The sequence below is a fragment of the Pseudophryne corroboree genome, unplaced genomic scaffold, assembly GCF_028390025.1.
Source record: "Pseudophryne corroboree isolate aPseCor3 unplaced genomic scaffold, aPseCor3.hap2 scaffold_251, whole genome shotgun sequence".
NCBI lineage: Eukaryota > Metazoa > Chordata > Amphibia > Anura > Myobatrachidae > Pseudophryne > Pseudophryne corroboree.
In genome coordinates, this window is record NW_026969167.1 from 474,665 (window position 1) to 493,705 (window position 19,041).

General features: G+C 46.0%; 22 non-coding genes and 1 pseudogene across 22 annotated transcripts; 18 read left to right on the forward strand and 5 right to left on the reverse strand.

Moving 5' to 3' along the window:
• Nucleotides 1-2,143: 2,143 nt before the first annotated feature.
• On the forward strand, nt 2,144-2,217 carry TRNAN-AUU (transfer RNA asparagine (anticodon AUU)). Its single transcript has one exon. It is a non-coding gene; the product is annotated as a tRNA-Asn (tRNA).
• A 5,364-nt stretch (nt 2,218-7,581) lies between these two features.
• Nucleotides 7,582-7,697, reverse strand: LOC135012073 (U5 spliceosomal RNA). The gene has a single exon (XR_010211086.1). It is a non-coding gene; the product is annotated as a U5 spliceosomal RNA (small nuclear RNA).
• Nucleotides 7,698-7,972: 275 nt separating this feature from the next.
• Nucleotides 7,973-8,088, reverse strand: LOC135012050 (U5 spliceosomal RNA). Its single transcript, XR_010211063.1, has one exon. It is a non-coding gene; the product is annotated as a U5 spliceosomal RNA (small nuclear RNA).
• Nucleotides 8,089-8,366: 278 nt separating this feature from the next.
• On the reverse strand, nt 8,367-8,482 carry LOC135012036 (U5 spliceosomal RNA). Its single transcript, XR_010211049.1, has one exon. It is a non-coding gene; the product is annotated as a U5 spliceosomal RNA (small nuclear RNA).
• Nucleotides 8,483-8,768: 286 nt separating this feature from the next.
• On the reverse strand, nt 8,769-8,884 carry LOC135012030 (U5 spliceosomal RNA). The gene has a single exon (XR_010211043.1). It is a non-coding gene; the product is annotated as a U5 spliceosomal RNA (small nuclear RNA).
• A 270-nt stretch (nt 8,885-9,154) lies between these two features.
• LOC135012034 (U5 spliceosomal RNA) lies at nt 9,155-9,270 on the reverse strand. Its single transcript, XR_010211047.1, has one exon. It is a non-coding gene; the product is annotated as a U5 spliceosomal RNA (small nuclear RNA).
• Nucleotides 9,271-9,414: 144 nt separating this feature from the next.
• Nucleotides 9,415-9,577, forward strand: LOC135011967 (U1 spliceosomal RNA). The gene has a single exon (XR_010210999.1). It is a non-coding gene; the product is annotated as a U1 spliceosomal RNA (small nuclear RNA).
• Nucleotides 9,578-10,248: 671 nt separating this feature from the next.
• LOC135011724 (U1 spliceosomal RNA) lies at nt 10,249-10,412 on the forward strand. Its single transcript, XR_010210770.1, has one exon. It is a non-coding gene; the product is annotated as a U1 spliceosomal RNA (small nuclear RNA).
• A 152-nt stretch (nt 10,413-10,564) lies between these two features.
• Nucleotides 10,565-10,727, forward strand: LOC135011941 (U1 spliceosomal RNA). Its single transcript, XR_010210976.1, has one exon. It is a non-coding gene; the product is annotated as a U1 spliceosomal RNA (small nuclear RNA).
• A 671-nt stretch (nt 10,728-11,398) lies between these two features.
• LOC135012097 (U1 spliceosomal RNA) lies at nt 11,399-11,562 on the forward strand. Its single transcript, XR_010211110.1, has one exon. It is a non-coding gene; the product is annotated as a U1 spliceosomal RNA (small nuclear RNA).
• Nucleotides 11,563-11,714: 152 nt separating this feature from the next.
• LOC135011956 (U1 spliceosomal RNA) lies at nt 11,715-11,877 on the forward strand. Its single transcript, XR_010210988.1, has one exon. It is a non-coding gene; the product is annotated as a U1 spliceosomal RNA (small nuclear RNA).
• A 672-nt stretch (nt 11,878-12,549) lies between these two features.
• On the forward strand, nt 12,550-12,713 carry LOC135011810 (U1 spliceosomal RNA). The gene has a single exon (XR_010210853.1). It is a non-coding gene; the product is annotated as a U1 spliceosomal RNA (small nuclear RNA).
• Nucleotides 12,714-12,865: 152 nt separating this feature from the next.
• LOC135011916 (U1 spliceosomal RNA) lies at nt 12,866-13,028 on the forward strand. The gene has a single exon (XR_010210951.1). It is a non-coding gene; the product is annotated as a U1 spliceosomal RNA (small nuclear RNA).
• Nucleotides 13,029-13,643: 615 nt separating this feature from the next.
• On the forward strand, nt 13,644-13,807 carry LOC135011736 (U1 spliceosomal RNA). Its single transcript, XR_010210782.1, has one exon. It is a non-coding gene; the product is annotated as a U1 spliceosomal RNA (small nuclear RNA).
• Nucleotides 13,808-13,959: 152 nt separating this feature from the next.
• LOC135011989 (U1 spliceosomal RNA) lies at nt 13,960-14,122 on the forward strand. Its single transcript, XR_010211011.1, has one exon. It is a non-coding gene; the product is annotated as a U1 spliceosomal RNA (small nuclear RNA).
• A 671-nt stretch (nt 14,123-14,793) lies between these two features.
• LOC135011751 (U1 spliceosomal RNA) lies at nt 14,794-14,957 on the forward strand. The gene has a single exon (XR_010210796.1). It is a non-coding gene; the product is annotated as a U1 spliceosomal RNA (small nuclear RNA).
• A 152-nt stretch (nt 14,958-15,109) lies between these two features.
• On the forward strand, nt 15,110-15,261 carry LOC135011978 (U1 spliceosomal RNA; annotated as a pseudogene).
• Nucleotides 15,262-15,944: 683 nt separating this feature from the next.
• LOC135011910 (U1 spliceosomal RNA) lies at nt 15,945-16,108 on the forward strand. The gene has a single exon (XR_010210945.1). It is a non-coding gene; the product is annotated as a U1 spliceosomal RNA (small nuclear RNA).
• A 153-nt stretch (nt 16,109-16,261) lies between these two features.
• LOC135011917 (U1 spliceosomal RNA) lies at nt 16,262-16,424 on the forward strand. The gene has a single exon (XR_010210952.1). It is a non-coding gene; the product is annotated as a U1 spliceosomal RNA (small nuclear RNA).
• A 615-nt stretch (nt 16,425-17,039) lies between these two features.
• Nucleotides 17,040-17,203, forward strand: LOC135011814 (U1 spliceosomal RNA). Its single transcript, XR_010210857.1, has one exon. It is a non-coding gene; the product is annotated as a U1 spliceosomal RNA (small nuclear RNA).
• Nucleotides 17,204-17,355: 152 nt separating this feature from the next.
• On the forward strand, nt 17,356-17,518 carry LOC135011895 (U1 spliceosomal RNA). Its single transcript, XR_010210930.1, has one exon. It is a non-coding gene; the product is annotated as a U1 spliceosomal RNA (small nuclear RNA).
• Nucleotides 17,519-18,191: 673 nt separating this feature from the next.
• On the forward strand, nt 18,192-18,355 carry LOC135011887 (U1 spliceosomal RNA). The gene has a single exon (XR_010210926.1). It is a non-coding gene; the product is annotated as a U1 spliceosomal RNA (small nuclear RNA).
• Nucleotides 18,356-18,507: 152 nt separating this feature from the next.
• On the forward strand, nt 18,508-18,671 carry LOC135011886 (U1 spliceosomal RNA). Its single transcript, XR_010210925.1, has one exon. It is a non-coding gene; the product is annotated as a U1 spliceosomal RNA (small nuclear RNA).
• Nucleotides 18,672-19,041: the final 370 nt, after the last annotated feature.

The window sequence follows — 19,041 nt, forward strand, 5'->3', positions numbered from 1 at the left end:
AGGGTACCTGGCCTTCTCTGATGTAATCAGAGTTAGATTTGATTAAGTGATTTTATAAAAAAACAGCTAGGAAGCACAATTTAGCAGTGGGTTGCAGAGAAAAAAAATTATGCTGGCAGAAAAGTCCAATTTAGTGACGAAACAGCTCTTCATTTTCTGATTTTATGTTTATGCTAACAAATTTGCTCTCTGAAAAGTGTCCACAAAGCCAAGTCTCTGATTAACACCTTTGTAGGGATGGTTTTTCACCTATTACTGAATTAAACTTGCTTCATTGGAAAGGCAGCAAGATGCATCCTCATTTCAATGTCTACTGAAATAATACAGGTTGACACCAGGAAACATAAACGTCACTGCATCCTTGCTGCTTCCTCATGGGGAAGTCTGTTTAATGTGAAAACAAGGTGATATCTAATCAGCACACAGGTAAGGAATTAAGAAAATCTTTCTTTATGGGTGAAGATGTTTCTCACAAAATTGTTGCACCAAAGCATCATTGAAATTCAAGCTGGAAAGATGATTTTAATATATCACTTGTACATTTTGTACTGCTCTTCTGGTGACAATGTAGTTTGTTTTTGTCAATTACCATTTTAATAATAGGGTAAAGAAAATTAAGTGAATTTTTGAAAGAAAACAATACTGTCAATATACTATTAAAACAAATTAAAATGGTAAAAGTTATTGTACTTTAAGTAAAAATAAAAGAGCCAAAATATCAATCCCAGTTTTGGATTACTTTAATTAACAAAAAACAATGCATATAGCAGAGGATAGTTTCAATCTGCCTACCTCTGGGTTATGGGCCCAGCATGCTTCCGTTGCAGTACTCTGCTGCTCATGTAAGTGCAAGAGATCCTGAAGCACTCACTCATCATGGGAAAGTACCAATGTGTTTCTTACAAAAACTCTCCAGATTATTGACTTTTTAAAGTTTTTCTAGGAAACGTTCTAGATGAATGCTTATTAGCCTTTGTCAGTATATACTTTTACGAGGTGTCTCTGTGGTGCAATCGGTTAGCATGTTTGGCTATTAACCAAAAGGTTGGTGGTTCAATCCCACCCATGGATGTAATTGACCTTGTGATTAGATTTTGGTAATCTTTAAGTAGACAAGTCAAAATGTCAAACTCCCTCTTATGGTGTAGGGTACCTGGCCTTCTCTGATGTAATCAGAGTTAGATTTGATTAAGTGATTTTATAAAAAACAGCTAGGAAGCACAATTTAGCAGTGGGTTGCAGAGAAAAAAAACTATGCTGGCAGAAAAGTCCAATTGAGTGATTAAACAGCTCTTCATTTTCTGATTTTATGTTTATGCTAACAAATTTGCTCTCTGAAAAGTGTCCACAAAGTAAAGTCTCTGATTAACACCTTTGTAGGAATGGTTTTTCACCTATTACTGAATTAAACTTGCTTCATTGGAAAGGCAGCAAGATGCATCCTCATTTCAATGTCTACTGAAATAATACAGGTTGACACCAGGAAACATAAACGTCACTGCATCCTTGCTGCTTCCTCATGGGGAAGTCTGTTTAATGTGAAAACAAGGTGATATCTAATCAGCACACAGGTAAGGAATTAAGAAAATCTTTCTTTATGGGTGAAGATGTTTCTCACAAAATTGTTGCACCAAAGCATCATTGAAATTCAAGCTGGAATGATGATTTTAATATATCACTTGTACATTTTATACTGCTCTTCTGGTGACAATGTAGTTTGTTTTTGTCAATTACCATTTTAATAATAGGGTAAAGAAAATTAAGTGGATTTTTGAAAGAAAACAATACTGTCAATTTACTATTAAAACAAATTAAAATGGTAAAAGTTATTGTACTTTAAGTAAAAATAAAAGAGCCAAAATATCAATCCCAGTTTTGGATTACTTTAATTAACAAAAAACAATGCATATAGCAGAAGATAGTTTCAATCTGCCTACATCTGGGTTATGGGCCCAGCATGCTTCCATTGCAGTACTCTGCTGCTCATGTAAGTGCAAGAGATCCTGAAGCACTCACTCATCATGGGAAAGTAGCAATGTGTTTCTTACAAAAACTCTCCAGATTATTGACTTTTTAAAGTTTTTCTAGGAAACGTTCTAGATGAATGCTTATTAGCCTTTGTCAGAATGGACTTTTACGAGGTGTCTCTGTGGTGCAATCGGTTAGCATGTTTGGCTATTAACCAAAAGGTTGGTGGTTCAATCCCACCCAGGGATGTAATTGACCTTGTGATCAGATTTTGGTGATCTTTAAGTAGACAAGTCAAAATTTCAAACCCCCTCTTATGGTGTAGGGTACCTGGCCTTCTCTGATGTAATCAGAGTTAGATTTGATTAAGTGATTTTATAAAAAAACAGCTAGGAAGCACAATTTAGCAGTGGGTTGCAGAGAAAAAAAAATTATGCTGGCAGAAAAGTCCAATTGAGTGATTAAACAGCTCTTCATTTTCTGACTTTATTTTTATGCTAACAAATTTGCTCTCTGAAAAGTGTCCACAAAGCCAAGTCTCTGATTAACACCTTTGTAGGAATGTTTTTTCACCTATTACTGAATTAAACTTGCTACATTGGAAAAGCAGCAAGATGCATCCTCATTTCAATGTCTACTGAAATAATACAGGTTGACACCAGGAAACATAAACGTTACTGCATCCTTGCTGCTTTCTCATGTGGAAGTCTGTTTAATGTGAAAACAAGGTAATATCTAATCAGCACACAGATAAGGAATTAAGAAAATCTTTCTTTATGGGTGAAGATGTTTCTCACAAAATTGTTGTCCCAATGCATCATTGAAATTCAAGATGGAAGATGATTTTAATATATCACTTGTACATTTTGCATTGCTCTTCTGGTGACAATGTAGTTTGTTTTTGTCAATTACCATTTCAGTAATAGGGTAAAGAAAATTAAGTGGATTTTTTAAAGAAAACAATGCTGTCAATATACTATTAAAACAAATTAAAATGATAAAAGTTATTGTACTTTAAGTAAAAATAAAAGAGCCAAAATATCAATCCCAGTTTTTGATTACTTTAATTATAAAAAAAAATGCACATAGCAGAGGATAGTTTCGATTAATCGACCTCTGGGTTATGCGCCCAGCATCCTTCCATTGCACTACTCTGCTGCTCATGGAAGTCCGAGAGATCCTGAAGACTAAATTGATTAAAGGCCTAAAAGTACTGGACTATAAGGAAAGACTTACTAGGCTGAATATGTATACACTAGAAAAGAGGTGCCTAAGAGGAGATATTATTAATATCTTCAAATATGTAAAGATACATAACAAAGAGTTATCAGAGGAATTATTTATTAAAAGAACACGTGGTCACTCGCTGCGACTGGAGGAAAGTTCAGAACGCAATGGAGGAAAGGTTTCTTCACTGTTAGGGCAATCAGGATGTGGAATTCCCTGCCAGGGAAGGTGGTAATGGCGGACTCTGTAATTGGATTTAAAAAAGGAATGGATACATTTCTGAATGAAAAAGCTATCCAAGGTTATAATACTTAAAATATCAACATGGTTAATCCGGGGGTAACATGAGTTATAGTAGCTAACTAGTCATAAAACATTATTCAGCAAGTATGTAGAATCATCACAACTTAAAACAGGTTGAACACGATGGGCAATTTGCCTCTATTCAACCTCAAAAACTATGTTACTATATGTTACTATATTACTGTAGTATACAGAACACCACAATGCAATGAGCAGTGATAGTGAGCACTGATGAGGATACTAGAACTGACACTGAGCAGCAAGATGCAGCACTGGACTATTAGTAATGTACTGTAGTATGCTGAGCACCACAATGCAGCACAAGACAATGAGCAGTGATACTGAGCACTGATGAGGATACTACTGAGAACTGACACTGAGCAGGAGAGACACACTACTAGTATTACTGAGCAGCAATAAGTAACCACTGATACTGAGCACTGATATTGAGATTTCCACTGAGAGAACATAGCCACGTCCTCTCCGCTCTCTCTTCAATGCACGAGTAAAAATGGCGGCAACGCGCTGCTCTATATATAATATCCGAATCTCGCGAGAATCCGACAGCGGGATGATGACATTTTCCCTTGTTCAGGTTTTCCGAGTCAGGCGGGAACAACCGAGCCTGCCTCAGACCAGTGTAAACCACGTGGAGTTCGTGGGGAATTCGGTTCTCGGAGAACCGAACCCGCTCCTCTCTACCTTATACCCATCAATTTTTTTTATTTTCAATCTAAGCCCCTGCAGTTTTCTGTAAGCATCTGCTTCGCTATGATGATCAACAAGTCACAAGGGCAAACACTCAGGGCTTGAGGCATAGATCTTTGGACTAGCTGCTACAAGCATGGCAGAGGTGTCACTATCACTGGTGACACCCAGAGAGGTGTCGAGGGAGATTGTAATGCAGTGCGTGCAAATAAGCAGCGCAATGGTAAAAAGGAGGCATGATTTCATAGGTAGGGGCGTGGCCTGGTGGCCTGAATCTACATTTTGTTGCTCCGGGTGTCCCGGGGGTTGGGTGCTGCACCCGGGGACTAGTGTGTAAGCGGTGCTGGCTCCTGCACAGTGACAGGGCATGGCCACCCAGTATGACACCTCCCTTCTTGACCATGCTGTAATTGCAGTCGCACTGCAGTTCAGCGTGATCATAAACAATGGTGTAGCCTCCTGCTGGTGCAGACTGTATGTGCGCGCAGGAAGCCGCCACCATTTTTGTGATCACAGCGGCTGAATGTGATGTCATACAGCCGCTGTGACCACGCCCCCTGTGTCTCCTCCATTGCAGACCCCATTTTGAAGCCTTGCCCCCGCACTGCTCCATCCCTGACTTGGAAATGGAGTGTTGCTGACCCCACTCTCCCCCCCTGCCCCGATTGACAGGCAGAGGCGATCGCATGCAGGCACATGCGTATGCTCTTAGCAATTTTTGCAGTTGGATCGCTTATTGTGATTGCAATCCAACCTGAATCAGGCCCTATTACCTATCACAATGCGCTGCGGGCAGTACAAAATTGGGTTAATATAGGAGAAAAACCCCCAGACCTGTGCTCCTTAACTGTACCTGGTGGCTAGTGGAGCGGCTGCCCAGTAATCAGTGTCCACCCCAGTGCGCACACGGCCCACCCCCTACGGCCACGCTCCCCTTAATCAGCGGCCTCGTGATCCGGAAGGGCGGTGTGTGTGTGTGACTGACCTTAGGAAGAAACCGGAGCCTCCGCTGCAGTGACCCAGCAACCAGGGCACGGGAGTATACAGCGCCGCTGGGAGTGATGAAGCTGCAGTAAAGATGTCTATTAGACCTAGCCTGCTGCAGCCCTTGTAGATTCTCATAAAACAAGTTCTTCTTTTCTTGTCAAAATTAATAGCTAAGAATAGGCTGCCTGAGGCAGGCCCCTGTTAAGTGGCCTGCTACTGAAGGCACCAACTACAAACTGAGCTCCCTGTTCATGGAAGCGGGGTTATAGAGGAGGATGCGCTGAGCATCTTGGGAACAGTCAAAAGCTTTGAGCCGGTTGGTGCCTCAGATCAAGATCCTACTCTACACCCCAATGTGAATCCTTGTGGAGTCCAGTGTACCCCACAGAAGAAATTAATGTGTCACACCCATTGGCAGCAACCTTAGAATAGCTGCTGACGGGCACAATTGAGAAAGGAAGGGGGGGGGGGCATTTGAATCCAGCACATAGATGCAATTCAAATATGTAATTTGTACCTTCCTATTTTAAAATATAATGGATGAACCTCACCCTGTGAGAACAATCTTCATGATCAAGAGATCTAATATGTAAAATAAGTATGAGTTGGGATAGGGCTGGGGAGGGTGGCAGCTCGGGCAGCCCCTCCCCCGTCAAGTTAAGGAGATTCAACTGAGGAAGCACAAGGGAACTCTCGTCTGGGGACAACAACTGCAGGGAGACCACATCTTTTCAGATGAACATGGGAGGGCGGAAGGCTGCCTAATACTGAAGCACCATCAAATATCAAACCATATCCAACAACTAGTACAAGCATTCCTGGGGGAAGGTCTGCAGCAGACGGATTTGCATACGGTGATGTCATCCAAGCAGTGGGCCAAAGTTGGCTGGAACCCTCATCTGCATATAAAAAGAGAAAAGGGGCATGCAGGGCATGGCGGCCTTTTGCAGTGCTTGGATGACCCCTAGTTTGCATTAAACACCCCCACCCTCCTTTGGTGTGGGGCTCATGTTGGCCATGCCCCATCCCCTGAAGCATTCATGCTGATTTCTTGCAGCAGCTGGGCACTGTAACAGCTCCAGAGCTGCTCTGTAAGGCAAGTAAAAGGGTGTGGGCCCTGCAGCACCACCTGTAGTTCGCATTGTGCGTTGGAAGGCACAAAGTAAGCAGACGGGAGGAGAAGTCAGGATAGTACACAAGGGCATCCTTTTCTCTTAGTCCGTAAAGGATGCTGGGGTCACATTAAGAACCATGGGGTATAGACGGGATCCGCAAGAGACATGGGCACTTTAAGACTTTCAAAGGGTGTGAACTGGCTCCTCCCTCTATGCCCCTCCTCCAGACTCCAGTTATAGGAACTGTGCCCAGGGAGACGGACATTTCGAGGAAAGGATTTATTGTTAAACTAAGGTGAGCATCTTACCAGCTCACACCTTAAGCATGCCGCAGAACGTGGCATTCAACAGAACACAAGCCAACGGCATGAACAATTGCAGCAAAAAGCTGACCAGAACCGTAACACAACATGTGTATAACCACAAGTAATAACTGCAGACACAGTATGGACTGGGACGGGTGCCCAGCATCCTCTACGTACTAAGAGAAAAGGATTTACCAGTAGGTATTAAAATCCTATTTTCTCATACGACCTAGAGGATGCTGGGGTCACATTAAGAACCATGGGGTTATACCAAAGCTCTTGAACGGGTGGGAGAGTGCGTACGACTCTGCAGCACCGAATGACCCAACTTGAGGTTATCATCAGCCAAGGTATCAAACTTGTAAAACTTAGCAAAAGTGTTTACTAAATAGCTGCTCGGCAAAGTTGCAATGCTGAGACTCCCCGACCAGCTGCCCAGGATGAACCCACCTTTCTAGTAGAATGGGTCTTCACCTAATTCAGTAACGGCAATCCTGCCGTGGAATGAGCATGCTGAATCTTACCACAGATTCAGCGCATAATGGTCTGCATGGAAGCAGGACACCCAATCCTGTTGGGAGCATACAGGACAAACAGAGCCTCTGTTTTCCTAATCTGAACCGTTCTGGTGACATAAATTTTCAAAGTTCTGACCACAGCCAGAGACTTTGACTCAACGAAGGTGTCAGTGGCCAAAGGCACCATGTGGAAAGATGAACCACCTTTGGCAGAAATTGTTGACGTGTCCTCAATTCTGCTCTATCTTCATGAAAGATCAAATAAAGGCTCTTGTGATACTGCATGGTTTGTACTGTTTTCCATGTGCTCCCAGATCTTTCAAGCAAGTAGCATGGTCAAGAAAGTTCTGTTTGAAAAGAAACAAACATTTACTGTCATTGTTATGCAAATAAACTTACATTAAAGCTAACAAGAAAGCACACTCGTTCTGTCTTTAAACTGATAAAAGAAACCCCAATAATATGGGGCATGCAAAAATTGAGATAAAACTCAGTTTTGCTCCTCTCCACGGAAATCTTTAATAAAAGGCGAAATATTTGTTAGTTCTGAAGAGAAACCAGAGCATGACCAAGATTCCACCTGTCGCCTGAGTGCCATGCCAGCAGTTCTCATTCAGCTCAAAGTGAGCACCCAATTTGAATGAAAGAAAGCAGATTTCTCACCAGGCTTCCCCTTGCTATAAACATGGTTTGTACTCTTTTCCATGTGCTCCCAGATCTTTCAAACAATTAGTGTGGTCAAGAAAGTTCTGTTTGAAAAGAAACAAACATTGACTGTCATTTCTATGCAAATGAGCTTACATTAAAGCACACTCGTTCTATCTTTAAACCGATAAAATAAAACCCCAATAAGATGGGGCATGCAAAAATTGAGATAAAACTCAGTTTTGCTCCTCTTCACGGAAATCTTTAGTAAAAGGCGAAAGATTTGTTCGTTCTGAAGAGAAACCACAGCATGACCAAGATTCTACCTGTCGCCTGAGTGCCATGCCAGCAGTCCTCATTCAGCTCAAAGTGAGCACCCAATTTGAAAGAAAGAAAGAAAGCAGATTTCTCACCAGGCTTCCCCTTGCTATAAACATGGTTTGTACTCTTTTCCATGTGCTCCCACATCTTTCAAGCAATTAGTATAGTCAAGAAAGTTCTGTTTGAAAAGAAACAAACATTTACTGTCATTTCTATGCAAATGTGCTTACATTAAAGCACACTCGTTCTATCTTTAAACTGATAAAAGAAACCCCAATAAGACGGGGCATGCAAAAATTGAGATAAAACTCAGTTTTGCTCCTCTCCACGGAAATCTTTAGTAAAAGGCGAAAGATTTGTTCGTTCTGAAGAGAAACCAGAGCATGACCAAGATTCCACCTGTCGCCTGAGTGCCATGCCAGCAGTCCTCATTCAGCTCAAAGTGAGCACCCAATTTGAAAGAAAGAAAGCAGATTTCTCACCAGGCTTCCCCTTGCTATAAGCATGGTTTGTACTCTTTTCCATGTGCTCCCAGATCTTTCAAGCAATTAGTATGGTCAAGAAAGTTCTGCTTGAAAAGAAACAGACATTTATTGTCATTGTTCTGCAAATAAACTTACATTAAAGCTAACAAGAAAGCACACTCGTTCTGTCTTTAATCCGATAAAAGAAACCCCAATAATATGGGGCATGCAAAAATTGAGATAAAACTCAGTTTTGCTCCTCTCCACGGAAATCTTTAGTAAAAGGCGAAAGATTTGTTCGTTCTGAAGAGAAACCAGAGCATTACCAAGATTCCACCTGTCGCCTGAGTGCCGTGCCAGCAGTCCTCATTCAGATCAAAGTGAGCGCCCAATTTGAAAGAAAGCAGATTTCTCACCTGTCTTCTCCTTGCTATAAGCATGGTTTGTACTGTATTCCATGTGCTCCCAGATCTTTCAAGCAAGTAGCATGGTCAAGAAAGTTCTGTTTGAAAAGAAACAAACATTTACTGTCATTTCTATGCAAATGAGCTTACATTAAAGCACACTCATTCTATCTTTAAACCGATAAAAGAAACCCCAAAAAGATGGGGCATGCAAAAATTGAGATAAAACTCGGTTTTGCTCCTCTCCACGGAAATCTTTAGTAAAAGGCGAAAGATTTGTTCGTTCTGAAGAGAAACCAGAGCATGACCAAGATTTTTATCTGAAAATATGTGTTCTCCCTGCAGTTGTTGTCCCCAGATGAGAGTTCCCTTGTGCTGCCTCAGTTGAATCTCCTTTACTTGACAGGGGGATGCTCGAGCAGCGACCCTCCCCAGCTCTAGCCCAACTCCTACTTACCTGCCAGGTGAGATACTATGATCATGAAGGTGCTTCTCCCAGGGCAAGGCTCACCCATTGCACTCTGGGTGTGCTGCTTCTGCGTTTTCCCCAAATGTGGGAAACTTGACTGCATAATTTGTGTTTCCCCTGGTCGGCTCTCGTATAATTCAGATCTCTTTGTCTCAGGTCTCTCTCCAGCCTAGTTTGCTGTCTGTTTCCACTTCTCTTTTCTTGAGCCGCTCCCTTCTATGCCCTTGCGCACTCTCCTGACTTCTACCGTCTGCTTACTTCGTGCCTTCCAACGCACAATGCAAACTACAGGTAGTGCTGCAGGGCCCACACCCTTTTACTTGCCTTACAGAGCGTCTCTGGAGCAGTTACAGTGCCCAGCTGCTGCAAGAAATCAGCTTGAATGCTTCAGGGGCTGGGGCATAGCCAACATGAGCCCCACACCGAAGGAGGGTGGAGGTGTGTAATGCGAACTAGGGGTCATCCAAGCGCCGCAAAAGGCCGCCATGCCCTGCACGCCCCTTGTCTCTTTTCATATGCAGACGAGGGTTGAAGCCAACTTTGACCCACTGTTTGGATGACATCACCATATGCAAATCCATCTGCTGCAGGCCTTCCCCCAGGAATGCTTGCACTAGTTGTTGCATTTGGTTTGTTGTTTGGGGGTGCTTCAGTATTAGGCAGCCTTCTGCCCTCCCATGTTCATCTGAAAATATGTGTTCTCCCTGCAGTTGTTGTCCCCAGATGAGAGTTCCCTTGTGCTGCCTCAGTTGAATCTCCTTTACTTGACAGAGATGTGCCTGAGCAGCGGCCCTCCCCAGCCCTATCCCAAATCATACTTATTTTGCATAGGCGATACCATGGTCATGAAGATTGTTCTCCCAGGGTGAGGTTCATTCATTGCATTCTGGGTATGCTGACCCCTGTGATTTCCCCAAATGTGGGAAACTCGACTGCATTATTTGTGGTAGTGGGGGACTGTGTTTGTGCTTTCCTCTGGTCAGCTCTGGTAAAAATCAGATTTCTTTATATCAGATCTTCCTCTAGCCTTGTTCTTCTTTCGAGAGTTCCCTTGTGCTGCCTCAGTTGGATCTCTTTCACTTGAGAGGGGGGTGCCCGAGCAGCGACCCTCCCCAGCTCTAGCCCAACTCCTACTTACCTGCCAGGTGAGATACTATGATCATGAAGGTGCTTCTCCCAGGGCAAGGCTCACCCATTGCACTCTGGTTGTGCTGCCCCTGCGATTTCCCCAAATGTGGGAAACTTGACTGCATAATTTGTGTTTCCCTTGGTCATCTCTCGTATAATTCAGATCTCTTTGTCTCAGGTCTCTCTCCAGCCTAGTTTGCTGTCTGTTTCCACTTCTCTTTTCTTGAGCCGCTCCCTTCTATGCCCTTGCGCACTATCCTGACTTCTCCCGTCTGCTTACTTCGTGCCTTCCAACGCACAATGCAAACTACAGGTAGTGCTGCAGGGCCCACACCCTTTTACTTGCCTTACAGAGCAGCTCTGGAGCAGTTACAGTGCCCAGCTGCTGCAAGAAATCAGCTTGAATGCTTCAGGGGCTGGGGCATAGCCAACATGAGCCCCACACCGAAGGAGGGTGGAGGTGTGTAATGCGAACTAGGGGTCATCCAAGCGCCGCAAAAGGCCGCCATGCCCTGCACGCCCCTTTTCTCTTTTCATATGCAGACGAGGGTTGAAGCCAACTTTGACCCACTGCTTGGATGGCATCACCATATGCAAATCCATCTGCTGCAGGCCTTCCCCCAGGAATGCTTGCACTGGTTGTTGCATTTTGTTTGTTGTTTGGGGGTGCTTCAGTATTAGGCAGCCTTCTGCCCTCCCATGTTCATCTGAAAATATGTGTTCTCCCTGCAGTTGTTGTCCCCAGATGAGAGTTCCCTTGTGCTGCCTCAGTTGAATCTCCTTTACTTGAAAGAGATGTGCCTGAGCAGCGGCCCTCCCCAGCCCTATCCCAAATCATACTTATTTTGCATAGGAGAGACCATGGTCTTGAAGATTGTTCTCCCAGGGTGAGGTTCATTCATTGCATTCTGGGTATGCTGACCCCTGTGATTTCCCCAAATGTGGGAAACTCAACTGCATTATTTGTGGTAGTGGGGGACTGTGTTTGTGCTTTCCTCTGGTCAGCTCTGGTAAAAGTCAGATTTCTTTGTTTCAGATCTTCCTCTAGCCTTGTTCTTCTTTCGAGAGTTCCCTTGTGCTGCCTCAGTTGGATCTCCTTCACTTGACAGGGGGGTGCCCGTGCAGCGACTCTCCCCAGCTCTAGCCCAACTTCTACTTACCTGCCAGGTGAGATACTATAATCATGAAGGTGCTTCTCCCAGGGCAAGGCTCACCCATTGCACTCTGGATGTGCTGCCCCTGCGATTTCCCCAAATGTGGGAAACTTGACTGCATAATTTGTGTTTCCCCTGGTCGGCTCTCGTATAATTCAGATCTCTTTGTCTCAGGTCTCTCTCCAGCCTAGTTTGCTGTCTGTTTCCACTTCTCTTTTCTTAAGCCGCTCCATTCTATGGCCTTGCGCACTATCCTTACTTCTCCCGTCTGCTTACTTTGTGCCTTCCAATGCACAATGCAAACTACAGGTAGTGCTGCAGGGCCCACACCCTTTTACTTGCCGTACAGAGCAGCTCTGGAGCAGTTACAGTGCCCAGCTACTGCAAGAAATCAGCTTGAATGCTTCAGGGGCTGGGGCATAGCCAACATGAGCCCCACACCGAAGGAGGGTGGAGGTGTTTAATGCGAACTAGGGGTCATCCAAGCGCCGCAAAAGGCCGCCATGCCCTGCACGCCCCTTTTCTCTTTTCATATGCAGACGAGGGTTGAAGCCAACTTTGACCCACTGCTTTGGATGACATCACCATATGCAAATCCATCTGCTGCAGGCCTTCCCCCAGGAATGCTTGCACTAGTTGTTGCATTTGGTTTGTTGTTTGGGGGTGCTTCAGTATTAGGCAGCCTTCTGCCCTCCCATGTTCATCTGAAAATATGTGTTCTCCCTGCAGTTGTTGTCCCCAGATGAGAGTTCCCTTATGCTGCCTCAGTTGAATCTCCTTTACTTGAAAGAGATGTGCCTGAGCAGCGGCCCTCCCCAGCCCTATCCCAAATCATACTTATTTTGCATAGGAGATACCATGGTCATGAAGATTATTCTCCCAGTGTGAGGTTCATTCATTGCATTCTGGGTATGCTGACCCCTGTGATTTCCCCAAATGTGGGAAACTCGACAGCATTATTTGTGGTAGTGGGGGACTGTGTTTGTGTTTTCCTCTGGTCAGCTCTGGTAAAAGTCAGATTTCTTTGTCTCAGATCTTCCTCTAGCCTTGTTCTTCTTTCGAGAATTCCCTTGTGCTGCCTCAGTTGGATCTCCTTCACTTGACAGGGGGTTACCCGAGCAGCGACCCTCCCCAGCTCTAGCCCAACTCCTACTTACCTGCCAGGTGAGATACTATGATCACGTAGGTGCTTCTCCCAGGGCAAGGCTCACCCATTGCACTCTGGGTGTGCTGCTCCTGCGATTTCCCCAAATGTGGGAAACTTGACTGCATAATTTGTGTTTCCCCTGGTCGGCTCTCGTATAATTCAGATCTCTTTGTCTCAGGTCTCTCTCCAGCCTAGTTTGCTGTCTGTTTCCACTTCTCTTTTCTTAAGTGCCTTCCAATGCACAATGCAAACTACAGGTAGTGCTGCAGGGCCCACACCCTTTTACTTGCCGTACAGAGCAGCTCTGGAGCTGTTACAGTGCCCAGCTGCTGCAAGAAATCAGCTTGAATGCTTCAGGGGCTGGGGCATAGCAAACATGAGCCCCACACCGAAGGAGGGTGGGGGTGTTTAATGTGAACTAAGGGTCATCCAAGCGCCGCAAAAGGCCGCCATGCCCTGCATACCCCTTTTCTCTTTTCATATGCAGATGAGGGTACCAGCCAACTTTGGCCCACTGCTTGGATGACATCACCGTATGCAAATCCGTCTTCTGCAGAACTTCCCCCAGGAATGCTTGTACTAGTTGTTGCATTTGGTTTGTTGTTTGGGGGTGCTTCAGTATTAGGCAGCCTTCTGCCCTCCCATGTTCATCTGAAAATATGTGTTCTCCCTGCAGTTGTTGTCCCCAGATGGGAGTTCCCTTGTGCTGCCTCAGTTGAATCTCCTTTACTTGACAGAGATGTGCCTGAGCAGCGGCCCTCCCCAGCCCTATCCCAAATCATACTTATTTTGCATAGGAGATACCATTTTCATGAAGATTGTTCTCCGAGGGTGAGGTTCATTCATTGCATTTTGGGTATGCTGACCCCTGTGATTTCCCCAAATGTGGGAAACTCGACTGCATTATTTGTGGTAGTGGGGGACTGTGTTTGTGCTTTCCTCTGGTCAGCTCTGGTAAAAATCAGATTTCTTTATATCAGATCTTCCTCTAGCCTTGTTCTTCTTTCGAGAGTTCCCTTGTGCTGCCTCAGTTGGATCTCTTTCACTTGAGAGGGGGGTGCCCGAGCAGTGACCCTCCCCAGCTCTAGCCCAACTCCTACTTACCTGCCAGGTAAGATACTATGATCATGAAGGTGCTTCTCCCAGGGCAAGGCTCACCCATTGCACTCTGGTTGTGCTGCCCCTGCGATTTCCCCAAATGTGGGAAACTTGACTGCATAATTTGTGTTTCCCTTGGTCATCTCTCGTATAATTCAGATCTCTTTGTCTCAGGTCTCTCTCCAGCCTAGTTTGCTGTCTGTTTCCACTTCTCTTTTCTTGAGCCGCTCCCTTCTATGCCCTTGCGCACTATCCTGACTTCTCCCGTCTGCTTACTTCGTGCCTTCCAACGCACAATGCAAACTACAGGTAGTGCTGCAGGGCCCACACCCTTTTACTTGCCTTACAGAGCAGCTCTGGAGCAGTTACAGTGCCCAGCTGCTGCAAGAAATCAGCTTGAATGCTTCAGGGGCTGGGGCATAGCCAACATGAGCCCCACACCGAAGGAGGGTGGAGGTGTGTAATGCGAACTAGGGGTCATCCAAGCGCCGCAAAAGGCCGCCATGCCCTGCACGCCCCTTTTCTCTTTTCATATGCAGACGAGGGTTGAAGCCAACTTTGACCCACTGCTTGGATGGCATCACCATATGCAAATCCATCTGCTGCAGGCCTTCCCCCAGGAATGCTTGCACTAGTTGTTGCATTTGGTTTGTTGTTTGGGGGTGCTTCAGTATTAGGCAGCCTTCTGCCCTCCCATGTTCATCTGAAAATATGTGTTCTCCCTGCAGTTGTTTTCCCCAGATGAGAGTTCCCTTGTGCTGCCTCAGTTGAATCTCCTTTACTTGACAGAGATGTGCCTGAGCAGCGGCCCTCCCCAGCCCTATCCCAAATCATACTTATTTTGCATAGGAGAGACCATGGTCTTGAAGATTGTTCTCCCAGGCTGAGGTTCATTCATTGCATTCTGGGTATGCTGACCCCTGTGATTTCCCCAAATGTGGGAAACTCAACTGCATTATTTGTGGTAGTGGGGGACTGTGTTTGTGCTTTCCTCTGGTCAGCTCTGGTAAAAGTCAGATTTCTTTGTTTCAGATCTTCCTCTAGCCTTGTTCTTCTTTCGAGAGTTCCCTTGTGCTGCCTCAGTTGGATCTCCTTCACTTGACAGGGGGGTGCCCGTGCAGCGACTCTCCCCAGCTCTAGCCCAACTTCTACTTACCTGCCAGGTGAGATGCTATAATCATGAAGGTGCTTCTCCCAGGGCAAGGCTCACCCATTGCACTCTGGATGTGCTGCCCCTGCGATTTCCCCAAATGTGGGAAACTTGACTGCATAATTTGTGTTTCCCCTGGTCGGCTCTGGTATAATTCAGATCTCTTTGTCTCAGGTCTCTCTCCAGCCTAGTTTGCTGTCTGTTTCCACTTCTCTTTTCTTAAGCCGCTCCATTCTATGGCCTTGCGCACTATCCTTACTTCTCCCGTCTGCTTACTTTGTGCCTTCCAATGCACAATGCAAACTACAGGTAGTGCTGCAGGGCCCACACCCTTTTACTTGCCGTACAGAGCAGCTCTGGAGCAGTTACAGTGCCCAGCTAATGCAAGAAATCAGCTTGAATGCTTCAGGGGCTGGGGCATAGCCAACATGAGCCCCACACCGAAGGAGGGTGGAGGTGTTTAATGCGAACTAGGGGTCATCCAAGCGCCGCAAAAGGCCGCCATGCCCTGCACGCCCCTTTTCTCTTTTCATATAAAGACGAGGGTTGAAGCCAACTTTGACCCACTGCTTTGGATGACATCACCATATGCAAATCCATCTGCTGCAGGCCTTCCCCCAGGAATGCTTGCACTAGTTGTTGCATTTGGTTTGTTGTTTGGGGGTGCTTCTGTATTAGGCAGCCTTCTGCCCTCCCATGTTCATCTGAAAATATGTGTTCTCCCTGCAGTTGTTGTCCCCAGATGAGAGTTCCTTTATGCTGCCTCAGTTGAATCTCCTTTACTTGACAGAGATGTGCCTGAGCAGCGGCCCTCCCCAGCCCTATCCCAAATCATACTTATTTTGCATAGGAGAGACCATGGTCATGAAGATTATTCTCCCAGTATGAGGTTCATTCATTGCATTCTGGGTATGCTGACCCCTGTGATTTCCCCAAATGTGGGAAACTCGACAGCATTATTTGTGGTAGTGGGAGACTGTGTTTGTGTTTTCCTCTGGTCAGCTCTGGTAAAAGTCAGATTTCTTTGTCTCAGATCTTCCTCTAGCCTTGTTCTTCTTTCGAGAATTCCCTTGTGCTGCCTCAGTTGGATCTCCTTCACTTGACAGGGGGGGTACCCGAGCAGCGACCCTCCCCAGCTCTAGCCCAACTCCTACTTACCTGCCAGGTGAGATACTATGATCACGTAGGTGCTTCTCCCAGGGCAAGGCTCACCCATTGCACTCTGGGTGTGCTGCTCCTGCGATTTCCCCAAATGTGGGAAACTTGACTGCATAATTTGTGTTTCCCCTGGTCGGCTCTCGTATAATTCAGATCTCTTTGTCTCAGGTCTCTCTCCAGCCTAGTTTGCTGTCTGTTTCCACTTCTCTTTTCTTAAGTGCCTTCCAATGCACAATGCAAACTACAGGTAGTGCTGCAGGGCCCACACCCTTTTACTTGCCTTACAGAGCAGCTCTGGAGCTGTTACAGTGCCAAGCTGCTGCAAGAAATCAGCTTGAATGCTTCAGGGGCTGGGGCATGGCCAACATGAGCCCCACACCGAAGGAGGGTGGGGGTGTTTAATGCGAACTAAGGGTCATCCAAGCGCCGCAAAAGGCCGCCATGCCCTGCATACCCCTTTTCTCTTTTCATATGCAGATGAGGGTTCCAGCCAACTTTGGCCCACTGCTTGGATGACATCACCGTATGCAAATCCGTCTTCTGCAGACCTTCCCCCAGGAATGCTTGTACTAGTTGTTGCATTTGGTTTGTTGTTTGGGCGTGCTTCAGTATTAGGCAGCCTTCTGCCCTCCCATGTTCATCTGAAAATATGTGTTCTCCCTGCAGTTGTTGTCCCCAGATGAGAGTTCCCTTGTGCTGCCTCAGTTGAATCTCCTTTACTTGACAGAGATGTGCCTGAGCAGCGGCCCTCCCCAGCCCTATCCCAAATCATACTTATTTTGCATAGTAGATACCATGGTCATAAAGACTGTTCTCCCAGGATGAGGTTCATTCATTGCATTCTGGGTATGCTGACCCCTGTGATTTCCCCAAATGTGGGAAACTCAACTGCATTATTTGTGGTAGTGGGGGACTGTTTTTGTGTTTTCCTCTGGTCAGCTCTGGTAAAAGTCAGATTTCTTTGTCTCAGATCTTCCTCTAGCCTTGTTCTTCTTTCGAGAGTTCCATTGTGCTGCCTCAGTTTGATCTCCTTCACTTGATAGGGGGGTACCCGAGTAGCGACCCTCCCCAGCTCTAGCCCAACTCCTACATACCTGCCAGGTGAGATACTATGATCATGAAGGTGCTTCTCCCAGGGCAAGGCTCACCCATTGCACTCTGGGTGTGCTGCTCCTGCGATTTCCCCAAATGTGGGAAACTTGACTGCATAATTTGTGTTTCCCCTGGTCGGCGCTTGTATAATTCAGATCTCTTTGTCTCAGGTCTCTCTCCAGCCTAGTTTGCTGTCTGTTTCCACTTCTTTTTTCTTGAGCCCCTCCCTTCTATACCCTTGTGGACTCTCTTGACTTCTCCTCCTGTCTGCTTACTTTGTGCCTTCCAACGCACAATGCAAACTACAGGTAGTGCTGCAGGGCCCACACCCTTTTACTTGCCTTTCAGAGCAGCTCTGGAGCTGTTACAGTGCCCAGCTGCTGCAAGAAATCAGCTTGAATGCTTCAGGGGCTGGGGCATAGCCAACATGAGCCCCACACCGACGGAGGGTGGAGGTGTTTAATGCGAACTAAGGGTCATCCAAGCGCCGCAAAAGGCCGCCATGCCCTGCATACCCCTTTTCTCTTTTCATATGCAGATGAGGGTTCCAGCCAACTTTGGCCCACTGCTTGGATGACATCACCGTATGCAAATCCGTCTTCTGCAGACCTTCCCCCAGGAATGCTTGTACTATTTGTTGCATTTGGTTTGTTGTTTGGGGTGCTTCAGTATTAGGCAGCCTTCTGCTCTCCCATGTTCATCTGAAAATATGTGTTCTCCCTGCAGTTGTTGTCCCCAGATGAGAGTTCCCTTGTGCTGCCTCAGTTGAATCTCCTTTACTTGACAGAGATGTGCCTGAGCAGCGGCCCTCCCCAGCCCTATCCCAAATCATACTTATTTTGCATAGGAGATACCATGGTCATGAAGATTGTTCTCCCAGGGTGAGGTTCATTCATTGCATTCTGGGTATGCTGACCCCTGTGATTTCCCCAAATGTGGGAAACTCGACTGCATTATTTGTGGTAGTGGGGGACTGTGTTTGTGCTTTCCTCTGGTCAGCTCTGGTAAAAGTCAGATTTCTTTGTCTCAGATCTTCCTCTAGCCTTGTTCTCTTTTTGAGAGTTTCCTTGTGCTGCCTCAGTTGGATCTCCTTCACTTGACAGGGGGGTGCCCGAGCAGCGACCCTCCCCAGCTCAAGCCCAACTCTTACTTACCTGCCAGGTGAGATACTATGATCAGGAAGGTGCTTCTCCCAGGGCAAGGCTCACCCATTGCACTCTGGGTGTGCTGCTCCTACGATTTCCCCAAATGTGGGACACTTGATTGCATAATTTGTGTTTCCTCTGGTCGGCTACTCGTATAATTCAGATCTCTTTGTCTCAGGTCTCTCTTTAGCCTAGTTTGCTGTCTGTTTCCACTTCTCTTTTCTTGAGCCCCTGCCTTCTATGCCCTTGTGCACTCTCCTGACTTCTCCTGTCTGCTTACTTTGTGCCTTCCAACGCACAATGCGAACTACAGGTAGTGCTGCAGGGCCCACACCCTTTTACTTGCCTTACAGAGCAGCTCTGGAGCTGTTACAGTGCCCAGCTGCTGCAAGAAATCAGCTTGAATACTTCAGGGGCTGGGGCATAGCCAACATGAGCCCCACACCGAAGGAGAATGGAGGTGTTTAATGCGAACTAGGGGTCATCCAAGCGCCGCAAAAGGCCGCCATGCCCTGCATAACCCTTTTTTCTTTGC